Source organism: Alligator sinensis, unplaced genomic scaffold (genome assembly GCF_000455745.1).
Source record: "Alligator sinensis unplaced genomic scaffold, ASM45574v1 scaffold404_1, whole genome shotgun sequence".
NCBI lineage: Eukaryota > Metazoa > Chordata > Crocodylia > Alligatoridae > Alligator > Alligator sinensis.
Genome location: NW_005841839.1, coordinates 5,362,346 through 5,375,361, shown reverse-complemented (window position 1 = coordinate 5,375,361; position 13,016 = coordinate 5,362,346). Strand labels below are relative to the sequence as shown.

At 41.4% G+C, this 13,016-nt stretch overlaps 1 protein-coding gene across 6 annotated transcripts in view; it reads left to right on the top strand.

The window, feature by feature from the left end:
• TBC1D24 (TBC1 domain family member 24) overlaps positions 1 to 13,016 on the top strand; it is a 55,102-nt gene that overhangs the window by 336 nt on the left and 41,750 nt on the right. Inside the window, exon 1 of one of the 6 annotated variants that reach the window (XM_025204387.1) lies at positions 1,266 to 1,286. The exons of 2 other annotated variants lie outside the window; for them this stretch is intronic. The gene's annotated coding sequence lies outside the window, so the exon portion shown is untranslated. 3 more of the 6 variants (XM_025204370.1, XM_025204391.1, XM_025204379.1) reach the window with 3 other exon arrangements.

The following is a 13,016-nucleotide window of genomic DNA, read 5'->3' as shown; positions in this document are numbered from 1 at the left end:
TGCACAGGGCCGCCTGCTGCTCCGGGCTCGGGCGGGGGGCTGCGCAGCGGGGGGCAGCCCCGTTTTCGGGCCAGTGCCGGGGCAGTCGCGGCGGGGCGGGGGGATGGGGCAGCGCGGGCTCGGTGGAAGACGCGGGCGTTGCTTTGGCCTCTCCAGCAACTGGCACGAGTGTTGACACCATAAGCAATCTGAAATGTTAGTGATTACCGGGCAGTTGTTGTAGAAACACAAGTGACAAGCACAGGCTCAAACTGAAGTCCCTAGTTCTGTGTTTTTACTCATGTGGTCGGGGTTGTTTGATGTCGAATTAAAATGGTCTGTAGCTGATGGATGATGGAAACCACTTCAACAAAACTGAAATGCGCTGGTTAGCTCCTTGTCGTGTTGGTTTTAAACCCTATAAGAATTCCCTGGTGTGCGCGCAGTACCAGACTCAAAGTAGGACTGGAACGACACCAGGCTCCACATCTCTGATCTGGAAAGCTCTAACGTGAGGTGTTAGCGGTGAAGCATGTGAGGACTGTTCCCTCCCGCTCAGTTACAGCAGAGCTGCTTCATTCTTTTACGTTAGCTGATTTTTTATAGCGGTTGATTCAAATCATGAGCTGCCAATTAAATTCTGGGTGTGACTTTTTTTTCAGCTCTGTTTTGATGATAAACATATTGTCCAATATCTAGATGTGCATAAGAGAAAAGGACCAAAATAAGTCCAGGAAAAAAAATTGGAACAAACGATAACTGTTAAAGCATGACTTGGAGTTTCAGAAATGCAGCAGAATTTTGCTAAGTTCCACAGTGAGCCCTTTGGGCATTAGCATATTACCAAATTTTACAAATTAATAATATGCTTAATAAATAAAACAAAAACAGTGTTTTGCAGCACCAAATAAGTAGAGTACCTCTTAACAAATGCAGTTTATTTTATTTGATATCTCTCTAGATGCTGGTACAGTGCTTAGAACATGTAGTCAAGCTGCATGTTGTTATGAGATTGAGAACTTGTGCATATAAATTATGTGCGGAGACTTACAGGTCTTTCTGATATACTTGTAAAATATAACCATTTCCATTAGTGGAATGTCAAAAACTTAAATTTAAATAACATAATATGCTATTTCATTTTGGTACGTACTGTAGAAATGGCCCTTACACATGGTGACCGATGCACTTTTTCAAGACAACACAGGAATTCTTGACCCTCCTTATCATGTCTGTTTTCTCTGGCTGTATGGTTCCAGTGATCAAGGCAGATGACACAGCACCTACACTTAATTCAGCTTGGGAAAGTAAATTGAAGATCTAGTCTTAAGATTTGACTGCATGGGTTTTCATTATGCCTTTCTTCACAAATTAGCTACTTCATTTGGTTTAATGCCTATCAAAAGCTTTACACAAGCATGCACAGTTTGCCATTTGTATCTGGGATCAAAGATGAGCTATAATGATTACATTCTTCCCTTGGGTATATCTTTTAATGACAGAATTTGCCAAAGAACCTATGTTGAGTGACTTTCAATTAGATTTTGGCATCAGTTTGTCCTGTTGTATCTAGATTTTGCAAGGCATTTAAATCACCATTGTTGTCTCCTGTTATATTTAATTGCAAGGTAGTGACAGATACTTGTGCTTCTCTGATTATATCAGAGTAATGTCTCAAAACAGATTTTAAGCCCTGTGGCTATTGATAACATTTAGTCCTAATCTTCCTTTTTCATGCCCATTTTGTCATGTAACATGGCCACATTAATTATTACACGAAGTACATGAAGAAACTGGTAACCAAAAGTTTTGATCTGCAGCTGATCCCTTCCTTGTAAGAAGTAAAACGGTAATCTTGACCAGATTCTCTTTTAAACATAGTAATGTAGATCCTCATGAGCTAAGGATTTCACTCTTAAAAACTATATGCTGGTTTGTTACTGCAAACTTGTTTCTGACTTTGGATTTCCATACTGCCCCTGGAACCAGTATAACAGATTCAAGTGTGATGTGGCCCCCCTGCAACAAGACTGGTCATGTCTGGGTCACCTGAGGCAGTCCCCTGTGCTGTGAAGGTTGCTGCATACATGCTGGATAGCTGGTTTCTTTCCATGCTGAACATCCTAGAGGTTGTCTTAAGCAGAATACCAATGTTGCAGTTTGTGCCTTGAACCGTCCTTCGTTTGCTTTGCCTGCATGCTGTCAGTAACCGTGAGGAGCCTGTCATTGCAATGGCCAGTATAAAGCAGTGAGGACTCAAGTTGCACATTCTCCTTTCCACAGCACTGACCTTGCTCACTGGGGCTCCAGCAGCGTTTCACATTAGTACCTTGTCATTACCTATTTTCAGGTAGTACATGATATGCATATCCATTGTCCTTTGCAAGAAGCCAGTGGATAGTGTTTCACAGTAACTGTCCATGGGGCATCTTTGTACTGAATACCTATTGTGTCATTAATATTTGAAAGTATACAGGTGCTTATGTTGCTAGAGTCCAAATGAAAAGAAAAAGAGCTCTCTGCTTTTCATATAGTATCAATAATTAAAATAGTGATAAACAGTAACATTTGTAAACGTTAGCTTGAGTCTGAACTAACTTCCTATACTCTTCCCATTTCATTCTCTTTGCTGCAGCCTTTATTTTTGTCCGTTTGCCTTTGCATGTCTCCTTGTCCAGAAATTGCCATCTCTCCTTTTAAAAAAACAAAGAAACCCTATTGAGTCCTTTAACTAAACTGTAGTTCCGTATTTTGTATTTGTTTTCTCTCAGATTGTAAACTTTATGCAACTGGGAATGTATCTTACTTTGTTTACCAATTGTCACTGTTATTTATGGCAGCCTGTTCAAGGCTTTTGATTCCTGTGGGATAGTCATTTTTTTCTTTAACAGTTTTTTTTATGTATTAAGTTATATTGAGGTAAGACAGGCAATATGTTTAATAGCTGACTAATTTTTTTCTAACTCAACCTTTGGTCTTGCTCCATGACAAGCCATTCAGTTTGAGTTAACTGCATCTAGTGTGTGGACAGGGCTCAGGTTATGGACTGTATCTGAGATATAAGTTAATTTTGTGTTGAAGATGAGTCTTGATTGGGGTATGAGAGTGGCTTTTTCATTTTGGTTTCTGTTGCTTGAGACAAGTAAGATTAAACTGAAAAAAGCCAGTCATGTACTGAAATAATGCACCCACAACGGCTGCTGAAGGAATATTTCTCCTTTTTTTTTTTTTCTTTAATTCTTTTCATTCCTACTCACCTATCACAGTTTCTCTGCCCCAGTAAAATAGTATGATGCTCTTAAACCTTTGAATTTTAAATTCCATCTTCCAGCATTTTGGGGAATATAATTCAGTACTGCAGCTTACTTTGTTCTTAAAAACATTAGCTATATTTTATCTGCAAGACTAGAGTGTCAAGGCTTAATAGAAGTATCTTTCTTTGGCTTATTTTTAAAGCATGGGTTGCATGTTTGATGGGAGAAGATGCACTTCCTTGAACTCAAAGGGGAAATCATATCACAGGGGAAATCAGAGCAAGAATCCAAGAGTTGTAAAGAATTGGCTCCAGATATGGCTTTTTTTACGTTCATATCTATTGGGATCTTGCTGGAACCAGTGTGCTCTCAAGTGGTATGGTCTCCATGTTTCAACAATTAGTTTTCATTAGTAGGGTTAGACTACAAACCATGTTATAGGGTGAATTTGTAAACCATGCCACTGTTGTTAAAATGCATCTTCTGCATAAATAAGATTTAATAATTCGGTGTAAAACTGTTTCCTTGACATTTTCTAATTGTGTGCAGTAATCACAAAGAGTGCAGCTGTGGTTAGGAGGTAAATGAGTCCTAACATCTTGAAACAAGATTAAGTCACCTTTGCATGGGAACTGTGGATCAGTTGCACAAGACTAAAAAGGTAAAGGGGTCTGTTTTTCAGTTTAAATTGAAAGCAAATGATAAGACAAATTAGAAGTTTAAAAGATCTTTTTTAATATAGAAAACTTGAAAACATTATGGTTCCTGTAGAGGTGACATGCAAGGGTTCAATGTGTGTGAAAGAGGGGGAAGCTGATATGAAGAGCTAGGCCTTTCTTCTGTATGTGTGAAGGAGATCAAATATGTGTTGAAGTTTTCTCCTTTTTTAAGTAGTATCAGGAATTTAACACTTGATCTTTCCTAATCTTATTAAAGAAATAGCTAAATGACTTAAGTGTGTTTTGAGAACATTTTCAGCCTTTCGTTGTAGAAGGAGAGAGATTTTAAAGAGACTATTTTAATTAATAAAAACAAACCAAAATGAGTTTAAAATAGTCTCATTTAATTTCCTTGATATAACTGGTGCGTTAAACAGTGTTCCCATGCTCTGTGCTGAAAAATGGCGGTGGGGGGCTTTGAATGAAAGCTCGTTGAACAGCCATAGGGATGCTAATGCACGTGACACTCGGGCACTTCTAATTAGCGTGGCTTGCTAATTAAAGTGCCCCTCACCTCCCAGGGGCATGTCTATGAACCTTTATCGCTAGTGACAGAAATTAAACATAAACCAAAAAAGTGATCAGAAATTGGTTCCAATTTCTAGCACAACAGAAATTTAGTACATTTAAACCATTTTCAAAATGGCCAGAACCAGTTTAAAATAAATCTGGATTGATGTAGTATCAGACTTATCTGATCTAGCTTAAATCGGTTTATTGACCTTCTCTCCCAGATCCCCTCCAGATTCAGGTTTACGCTCAGTCCCTCTGCATCCCAGGATGCTTTGCATTCCCCCCCCCCCCCCACAGGGTGAGCAGGCTAGCCTTGGCCCAAGCTGTCTGCTCCAGCGGAGCAGGGAGGTATGCTCTGGCGCCCTCCTAGGTTCTGGCCTGGGCCCTGCAGGCATGTGGCTACATTTCCTGAATCACATGTGAATGTCTGTTCACTTGCTTATTGGTTCAATCTACGCAGTTTAAACTAACCTGTGAAAATTAAATTGGTTCAGCCTTGGGTTTTTTGATTGTCTGTACTTAGCAAAGTTACATCTTTAAGGCTCCGTTTTATAATGGTCAAAACTCTATATAGATGCAGTTGTGTTAGCTAAAAAATATTATTGCCTTATATTATCTCTTATCTCATCTGGGGAACTAGTTTAATAAACTATGCTGGCAAAATTACTGGTTTATCTATATAATCTGTATGCACTAGCAGGGTTTGTTAGTTTAGCTATATAGGCAAAAAAATATATGTTAATGTAGAGTAAACCTTTGGCCTGATTCCATGCAACGAAGAATATAGAATGCAAACAATAAAGCATACTTAAAAAAATGTTACTTACACCTCATGTCTCTTCAGATTTTTCCTACCATCATACACAGAAGCACTCATGGTTGGGTAACTTTGATTAGTCATTCCTCCACAGAAATAATGAGACTGCAAAGTAGCCACAGGTTAAACAGTGAAAGTAGTAAAAATAGAAATCCTGTTATGTGGTTAAGCCCTTAGAGAACCTTAATTTCCATGTTAAATTTGCATGTTTTTAGGAGGCTGCTGTGGAAATCAGATAGGAGCCTTACAGCATAATGTGATAGGTGAAAATGAAATCATAGCAGAGGGTGTGCTTTTTGTAAATGCAAGAACAGGTAAGCAAACCAGTCTAGATTGTTTGTGTGTCTCAGTATGTCCAAAACCAAGGTGACTATTCTGATCATGCGACTATGGGGGTGTGTTTAGATAATAACGGTGCCCTTGATTGCACTTCTATCAAAGCTTGATGTAGTGGGGACAAGCAAGATACTGGCAGCAGAGCATAAAATAACTACGTGCTATGCCTGGCCATTTAGGGTACTCATTACCCAGATTAGACAGTGTTAAGTCACCTATAAAAGGTGACTTTATGCTGGTTTATAACTAGACAGATCAAATCCCTAAAATTCTGTATCTTAAAGTTAGTGGGGTGTGAATTTTCACAAACCAAATGCTTGAAAAAAGAAAAATGCAAATAATGCTATGAAAAAATAGAGAGTAGCTATTTGTTCTCCATGCACAGGCTTGTTCTGTGACTGAAGCATGAGGACTGCAAGGAAGGGTGCCTTTCATGAAACCCTGAAGCAAATAGAATACTAAATTCCTGAAGTTGGGATTAAAGAGATATTTGTTCACATGGATCCCTTTACTGGCTAGTCCCACTATAATTCTTGATGTATTTGCCCAATAATTTCTCTCTCTTAGTGTTAGTGCAACTGCAGTTTGAATAAGGAATGCTTGTGTTTGGCCTTGCAGACTTGTTTTGTCCAGAAGGTCATGTGACCACATGCTATAAAACCAGATATAACTAATTACTTTATATTAATGATTGACTGACTTGGATCATGTGTTGATGGGAGCATATAATGATGAAGACTAACTGTGGATTCAACTACTATTTTGAATGATTTGCAGAGAGAAGCGGAAACTATCCGCAGTCTTCGTTCTCTTGGACTTTGTAACCTGATGTTTATCATTTTCTTGGGTCTGTCTGCTGTTTAAACTACGGGGCAAAATTAGTATTTCATTAGTTGAGCTTTGGAAGCATACTGTTAAGGGCTAATAATAGCTGTTCAAAACTGTTGTCCTGGGAAGAAGAGATCATGAACTAAGGACCTATCAACATCACAGTCTTTGCTGGCATGGCTGTTTTAGCAGAATCCCCAGTCGATAATGCAGCATTTCCTAACAGATGTGGTGGGAGAAACCTCCCTAAGGTTCGTTGTCTAGCTGTAATTTGATTGACAGACAACGCGGGTAAAGAAAGACAGCTGTTTATTTGCTGGAGCAAAGACCATAAAGCCAGCAAAAGGCAAAATGGCCCCCCCTAAGGGTGAGGTGATCTTTTATACTTATTACAACAAGGCAAGACTTCATGGTTAACAAAAAAAGCAATACTTGGGCGGTGCTTTTCAAATCTTTGTAACAGCATATTTTTATTAAGCTGAACTAGCACTTTTAAAAGCTAAAAGTTAAGTAACAGTAACATTATAATATGTTAGCAAAACCTTACACAGTAGTAGATACTTCTCAAGGACACAACCACTGCACCCAGAACAATGGTTTCCCTGTCTTATCTTACTTCTTGCTGTAGCTGATTTTTCAGCACACAGACACAGATCCACTTTTTAACTCAGAAAATGCTTAATACAGTTAAAATGATTACTTGACACAAACAAAGGCTTAGCTATCAATCTGCCTTGTGGTCAGCTGTATTGCTAGGCCACAGGTCATGCCTTGTATTCAGCTGTAAAGCTAATACTTCTTAATAATCTAAATTATTGTAAACCTAACAGTATGCTTATCAGAAAACTATTCTATTTCAGGGTAATAACAAACCTGCGCACTACACAGAAAATAAAGCAACACTTCCCAGAATACTGAAAACGAAACATGCAAAAGCAATATCAGCATAGATGCACTTATAGTAAGGTTGTTGGTTTATAGAAAGATGGTTATTTTGTTTTTTAGGAGTTTTTTCTGGCATAGTTTCATCATCTGAACACTCCCAGCTGGTATAGCTGTGCCAGCAGAATGCAAACCATTACAAAGTGGATCATCCTGTTAGAGGGTTTCCAAGGAAGAGAAAACAACTAAAAAAACATTAGTTCAGTTGAAATGTGTTGCAATAGTGTCCTGTTTCATTGTTTCAAAACAGAAATGAATCTGCTGGCAGTTAAAAAGGTGTCATTTTTTTAAACCAGATTTTAGGTCGGGGGTGGGCAAAATGTGGCCTGCAGGCCGGATGTGGCGCACCAGGCCATTCTATCCAGCCTGTGGGGCCCCTAAAAATGTAGAAAAATAATATTTATCTGCCCTGGTCTGCCTGCCATGTGGCCCTCAATGGCTTGCCAAAACTCAGTAAGTGGCTCTCCACCCAAAATAATTGCCCACCCCTGCTTTAGGTTGTGTTAGGAGTGATACATAGTTTTGACAGGTCTGCAATTGATGAGGGTACTACACATGTCTTCCAGTTTCAGAGCTGGTAGCAACAAATCTGAAAAAAAGAATTCAAAGCCTATCATCCACGTAGTGAACACTTCTTCTCTAGACAGTCCCAGAAGGCAGGAGGAGCTCTATACTTCATATGTAATCTTGCGAGTTCTATAGAATTTTTAACAAGGCCAATATTTTGAATAGGATGGGATGGAAAAAGCCTTGCATGAATCTGTGGTAAGAGGATATCAGCGAAAGTGTGTGTGATTTAGACTCTGCAATTTACAAAGCTATTGTGTGGTATATACGCTTGTGTTCATATAGATTCAGAGTAAGCTACTTATTACAAAGTGACAGAAAGAGCAGGTAAACACCACACTACTGTGTTACAAGAATCTTATGCTTCATCTTTGTGTCATATTGCACTAAAAGTGCAGTTATACTGGGTGGCTATAATCATGAGTGACTAAAGCCATGAAGTGCAAGTACTTGGAGCTTTTTGCCAGGATTCTGAGAAAGAACAGCCTTATCAAGGATATCAGATTATTAACGGATAATCCCTTTCCTTCAAGGAGTAATTCCCAAATGGCAAGTGTCACAACAAAATGGAGGAGGATCTCTTCTCATGACAGAGATTAGGTACTGGCACCAAACCAATAGCAAGATGCACCTTACTTCCTTCTCTAACTGAGCTACATTGTAGCTTTTAAAACTGTACAATTATTTCTTGTGAACACTGCCAGATGCACAGCCTTTGAGACTGAGGGCATCCATCCATAAACCATATGTACATACATAATATTCATACAGTGTTTGTTCTATTTAGTCAGTATGCCTCATATCTTATCTGAAGGACAAGTGCTAAGGATAAGCAGGTAATTTTAGTCTCCTGTCACTCTGATTTATAATATTGTGATAGCCATTTTGTGCTAGTGGAGTCGACCACAGACAGATTTTTACTTCAGGGTAGCTAGTTTTAGGTCAACCCTGTACCCCCAACATTAGTTGACCTTGCCCGACTATAGGGAAGCAAAATTCTATTACTCCTTGTTCCTGCTAGGATTTTACATCCCTATTGCTTATTTAATATTTAAATGTCTCTCTTTGCTCCTTCATTTTCTGTGGCAGTATCCATAAAGATGTTGTTTTCAGTGATGGATTTGTTGGTTAAATACTGTGCACTTGTGTTTTCATTTCTGAAAGGACTGTAGCCTTTTTGCTTTTACATTGTTGTATAGTACTAAACTACAGCTTTACCAATGAAGCATAACTTCGGAAAAACTAGAGAGTAAGCACTGTAATATGGCAATTTATTGCTCAAGCAGTATTTGTGTGCAGTTTTTGGCATGCAGCTTGAGATTACACTTAGAGAATGAAGTAAGGAGCATATTGCCATTGGTTTGGTGCCAGTACCTGCTCGCACTCTCTCTCTCTCTCATGTAAAGAGATCATCCTCCTTTTTATTGTGACACTTGCTGTTTGGAAATTACTCCTTTCAGGAAAGGGATTATGTGTTAATAATCTGATACCCTTGATAATGCTGCTCTTTCTGAGAGTCCTGGCAAAAAAATCTCACTGGATTTTGTTACACTTTTTTTGGCAGGGGGTGGAGGAAAAGGGAGGAATACATCTGTTTATAAAATAATAACTTTGGTTTTTAAGTGAGCGTGCAAGGTGCATTAGTATCAACCAGCTTCTCTCTTTCACAGGAAAAGTTGCAGACCCTTAGCATCAAATTTAGGGAAGAATAGAGTAGTCTTAAATTGACATTACATTGCATACTTGCCCAGTTCCATTTTCCTGCATGTTACACTAACATAGATGTCCTCTTGATGCCCTGCTTAGGCTGTCATATTAAGGCTGTATCTATACATGCACACAGCACTGGGCACTCTTAATTGATTAAAAAATAGATTAAATCAAGTTTACTGAAGCTTTATATTGACTTGACTGTCCAGACAGGTGTTTGCATTGGTTTAATTAAATCAGTTTTAAAATACTCTTAGTTAAACCCATACAAATTGTTACATAAAAAGGCCATGTACAGAATTCAGGTTGAACTTGAACTTGCTTGACAAATCCTATTTCCTTTTACGACCAGGTGACCTATCACCTGGACAAGGGAGAGGAGATTGATGTTGTATATCTTGACTTTAAAAAAGCTTCAATCTGGTATCCCATGATCACCTCTTGGCAAAACTGGCCAACTGCAGCCTCGGGTCCACCACGATCCGCTGGCTGGGGAATTGGCTCTGTGGTTGAACCCAGAGGGTGGTGGTTAACGGAAGTCAATCGGTGTGGTGTCTTGTGACCAGTGGGGTCCCTCAAGGCTCTGTCCTTGGGCCTATATTATTCAACATCTTCATTAATGATGTGGACATTGGAGTCAGAAGCAGATTTGTCAAGTTCACCGATGACACCAAACTTTGGGGTAAAGCATGCACATCTGAGGACAGCAGGGTGATCCAGGCTGACCTCAACAGGCTCAGGAAATGGCAGAGGAGAACCTGATGGTGTTTAACACTGAAAAATGCAAGGTTCTCCACCTTGGGAAGAAAAACCCACAGCATGCTTATAGGCTTGGCAGTGCTACGCTGACTAGCACTACGGAAGAAAGGGACTTGGGGGTCATGATTGACCACAAGATGAACATGAGCCTTCAGTGTGGTGCTGCTGCTAGTAAAGCCAGCAAAATGCTGGCTTGCATCCATAAATGCTTCTCAAGCAAATCCCAGGTGTGCGGGCCGGGAGCGGTCCGAGGCTTTCGGGGGTGCACGGCGGGCTGTGGCCAGCAGCCCTGGCATGTGGGTCGGGGAATTTGGCACGGCGGACTAGAATTAGGCACGGATGCGTAGAGATTGACTAAAGATTATTTTGCTTACACCGTAGATGGTCGCGGTGCAGGCAGGAAAAATTGCTTGCGTTGCAGTTACAGATAGAAAAGAAGAAGAGCGGACAAGAGTTCTAACCGCAAACTCTGGTCCAAGGCCAGCTGAGAGCTCTAGAACCGCGAGCCCGTCGAATCAACCGGACGAAATAACCCGAGAAGAGCTCTGGATACCACGATGAGAGTCCGAAAGGTGACTCTCCACGAGCGCGCAGGGAAGGGTACGTCGAGGGATCGTGCGGCGACGGGGAGAGGCTAGAGGTTGATCAGGCCCCTATATCCTTCTTAAGGCACACGCTGGGTTCGTTAAGCTCCACAGCACGCTTAGAGTTCTTCACGAGATGTGAAGTCCTCCTTCTCCTCCTCCAACTTGGGCGGAAACCGCTCAAGCCTCTTATACGGCCAGCAAGCCAATCGCTAGCCGCCACGTGGGAATAATTTAGAAACAGCCAATAGTGGGAAACAAATTTACATATGGGTGGCAGGAACTCCTTTGCACTGGGGTTGTCTCTATGCAACTGAGAATTGCACTGTGCAAAGAAAGCTCCAAGTGGCGGGAAATAATTCTGCAGTGCTGAAGCACACACACAATCATACCCTTTGGGTCATGACACCAGGATGTCATTCTCCCGTTGTACTCGGTCTTGATGAGGCCGCAGCTGGAGTACTGCATCCAGTTTTGGGCTCCACAATTCAAAAAAGAATGTGGCAAAGCTCAAGAGAGTCCAGAGAGGAGCCACACGCATGATCAGAGGTCAGGAAAACAAACCTTATGACGAGAGGCTGAGAGCTATGGGACTCTTTAGCCTGGAAAAGCGCAGGCTCAGGGGTGATCTGATGGCCACCTATAATTTTTATTAGGGGTAACCACCAGTATCTGGGGAAACATTTGTTCACCAGAGCGTCCCAAGGGATGACGAGGTCAAACGGTTATAAACTACTGCAAGACCATTTCACCCTCTTCTGTCCATCTGAGCCAGAAGCTACACAAATGTTGAAATCCTTTTCTAGTACTCCTTATTAATAGAGCTAAAGGAATTTGAGAATAACAGTCTTAGTTTCCCTCCTTGCTCATTTTATCTGAGTTTCCCTTTGAGTTTATAACTTGAGCATGTGTTATAACATATTTGGATTGGGGCAGAACAGGAAATTGAAGAACATTTGCTTGTAAAAATTTTTTGTCTGTGTTTTTGTTTGGTGAATAACAGGGTGGGGAAGGAAGGGGGCGGGGGGCAGATCAAGGCCCCCATGGTGACGGAGGGAGTAGGGCTGGGGAAGAGGCAGGGCCTGAGGCAAGTGCTGCCCCACCGGGGAGGGGGGCACAGGATGGAACTGTGATTCGCCTGAGGGGCATGAGGAGGGTGGGGCAGCTCCCACTGCTGCGCACACTGTAGGAGGGCATGGGGGGGGGTCCCCTGTTACCAGTTAGGGGTCCCCTAGTTGCCTAGGTTCCCTTGAGGAAATGGTGGGTTTCCCCTTGCAGGCAGGCAGTGTTCCAGCCAGAAAGAGCCACTGCTACCAGCCAGAAGGAGCCACTGCTACCAGGCCTGCTGTGAAACAGAGCCTGACTGCTGCACATCCAGGGGCGGCAGGACCAACCACACAAGCCACAGCTTGGGCTGCTCCCCACACCTGGGCTGGGTGGGACCAAGGGACCCACCACAGGCCAAACAAAATCCTTTGGTGAGCTGGCTGCAGCTCACAGGCCATATTTTGCCCACCCCTATTATAGGCTGTGGGTACTAGTCCCCCTTCTCCTCCTCCCTTCCTCCTTCCTGCCTGCCCTGCTGCCTTCCGGTTCCTGGGACACTGTGCAGCTTCCCTTCCCCTTTAGACTGCACCCCACACTAAGTGGTAACTGGTAATGCATTAAACAAGTATACTTATCTTTAAACAAATATACTTATCACAGGCCAAATCATGTAGATCAGCTTTAGTATCTCCATTGCCAATCTGTACAAGTAACCATTATTGGTGTTGAGGCAGGGGATTCAAGCTACTGTACAATCCACTTATATTTCTGGGACCCAAATGTGTTGGGATTTTGTGCATTTTAGTGTTCAGAGTGGTTATGCAGGTACTTCCTTTTCTAAAAGCTCATCTGTAATAGATGCTGAGCACTTTTAGAGAAATGATCCCTATTTCTGTTACCGAGTTTTTGGGGTTTTGGGATTGAATGTAATTGTATAAGTACATGCTGCATTTCCGACTAC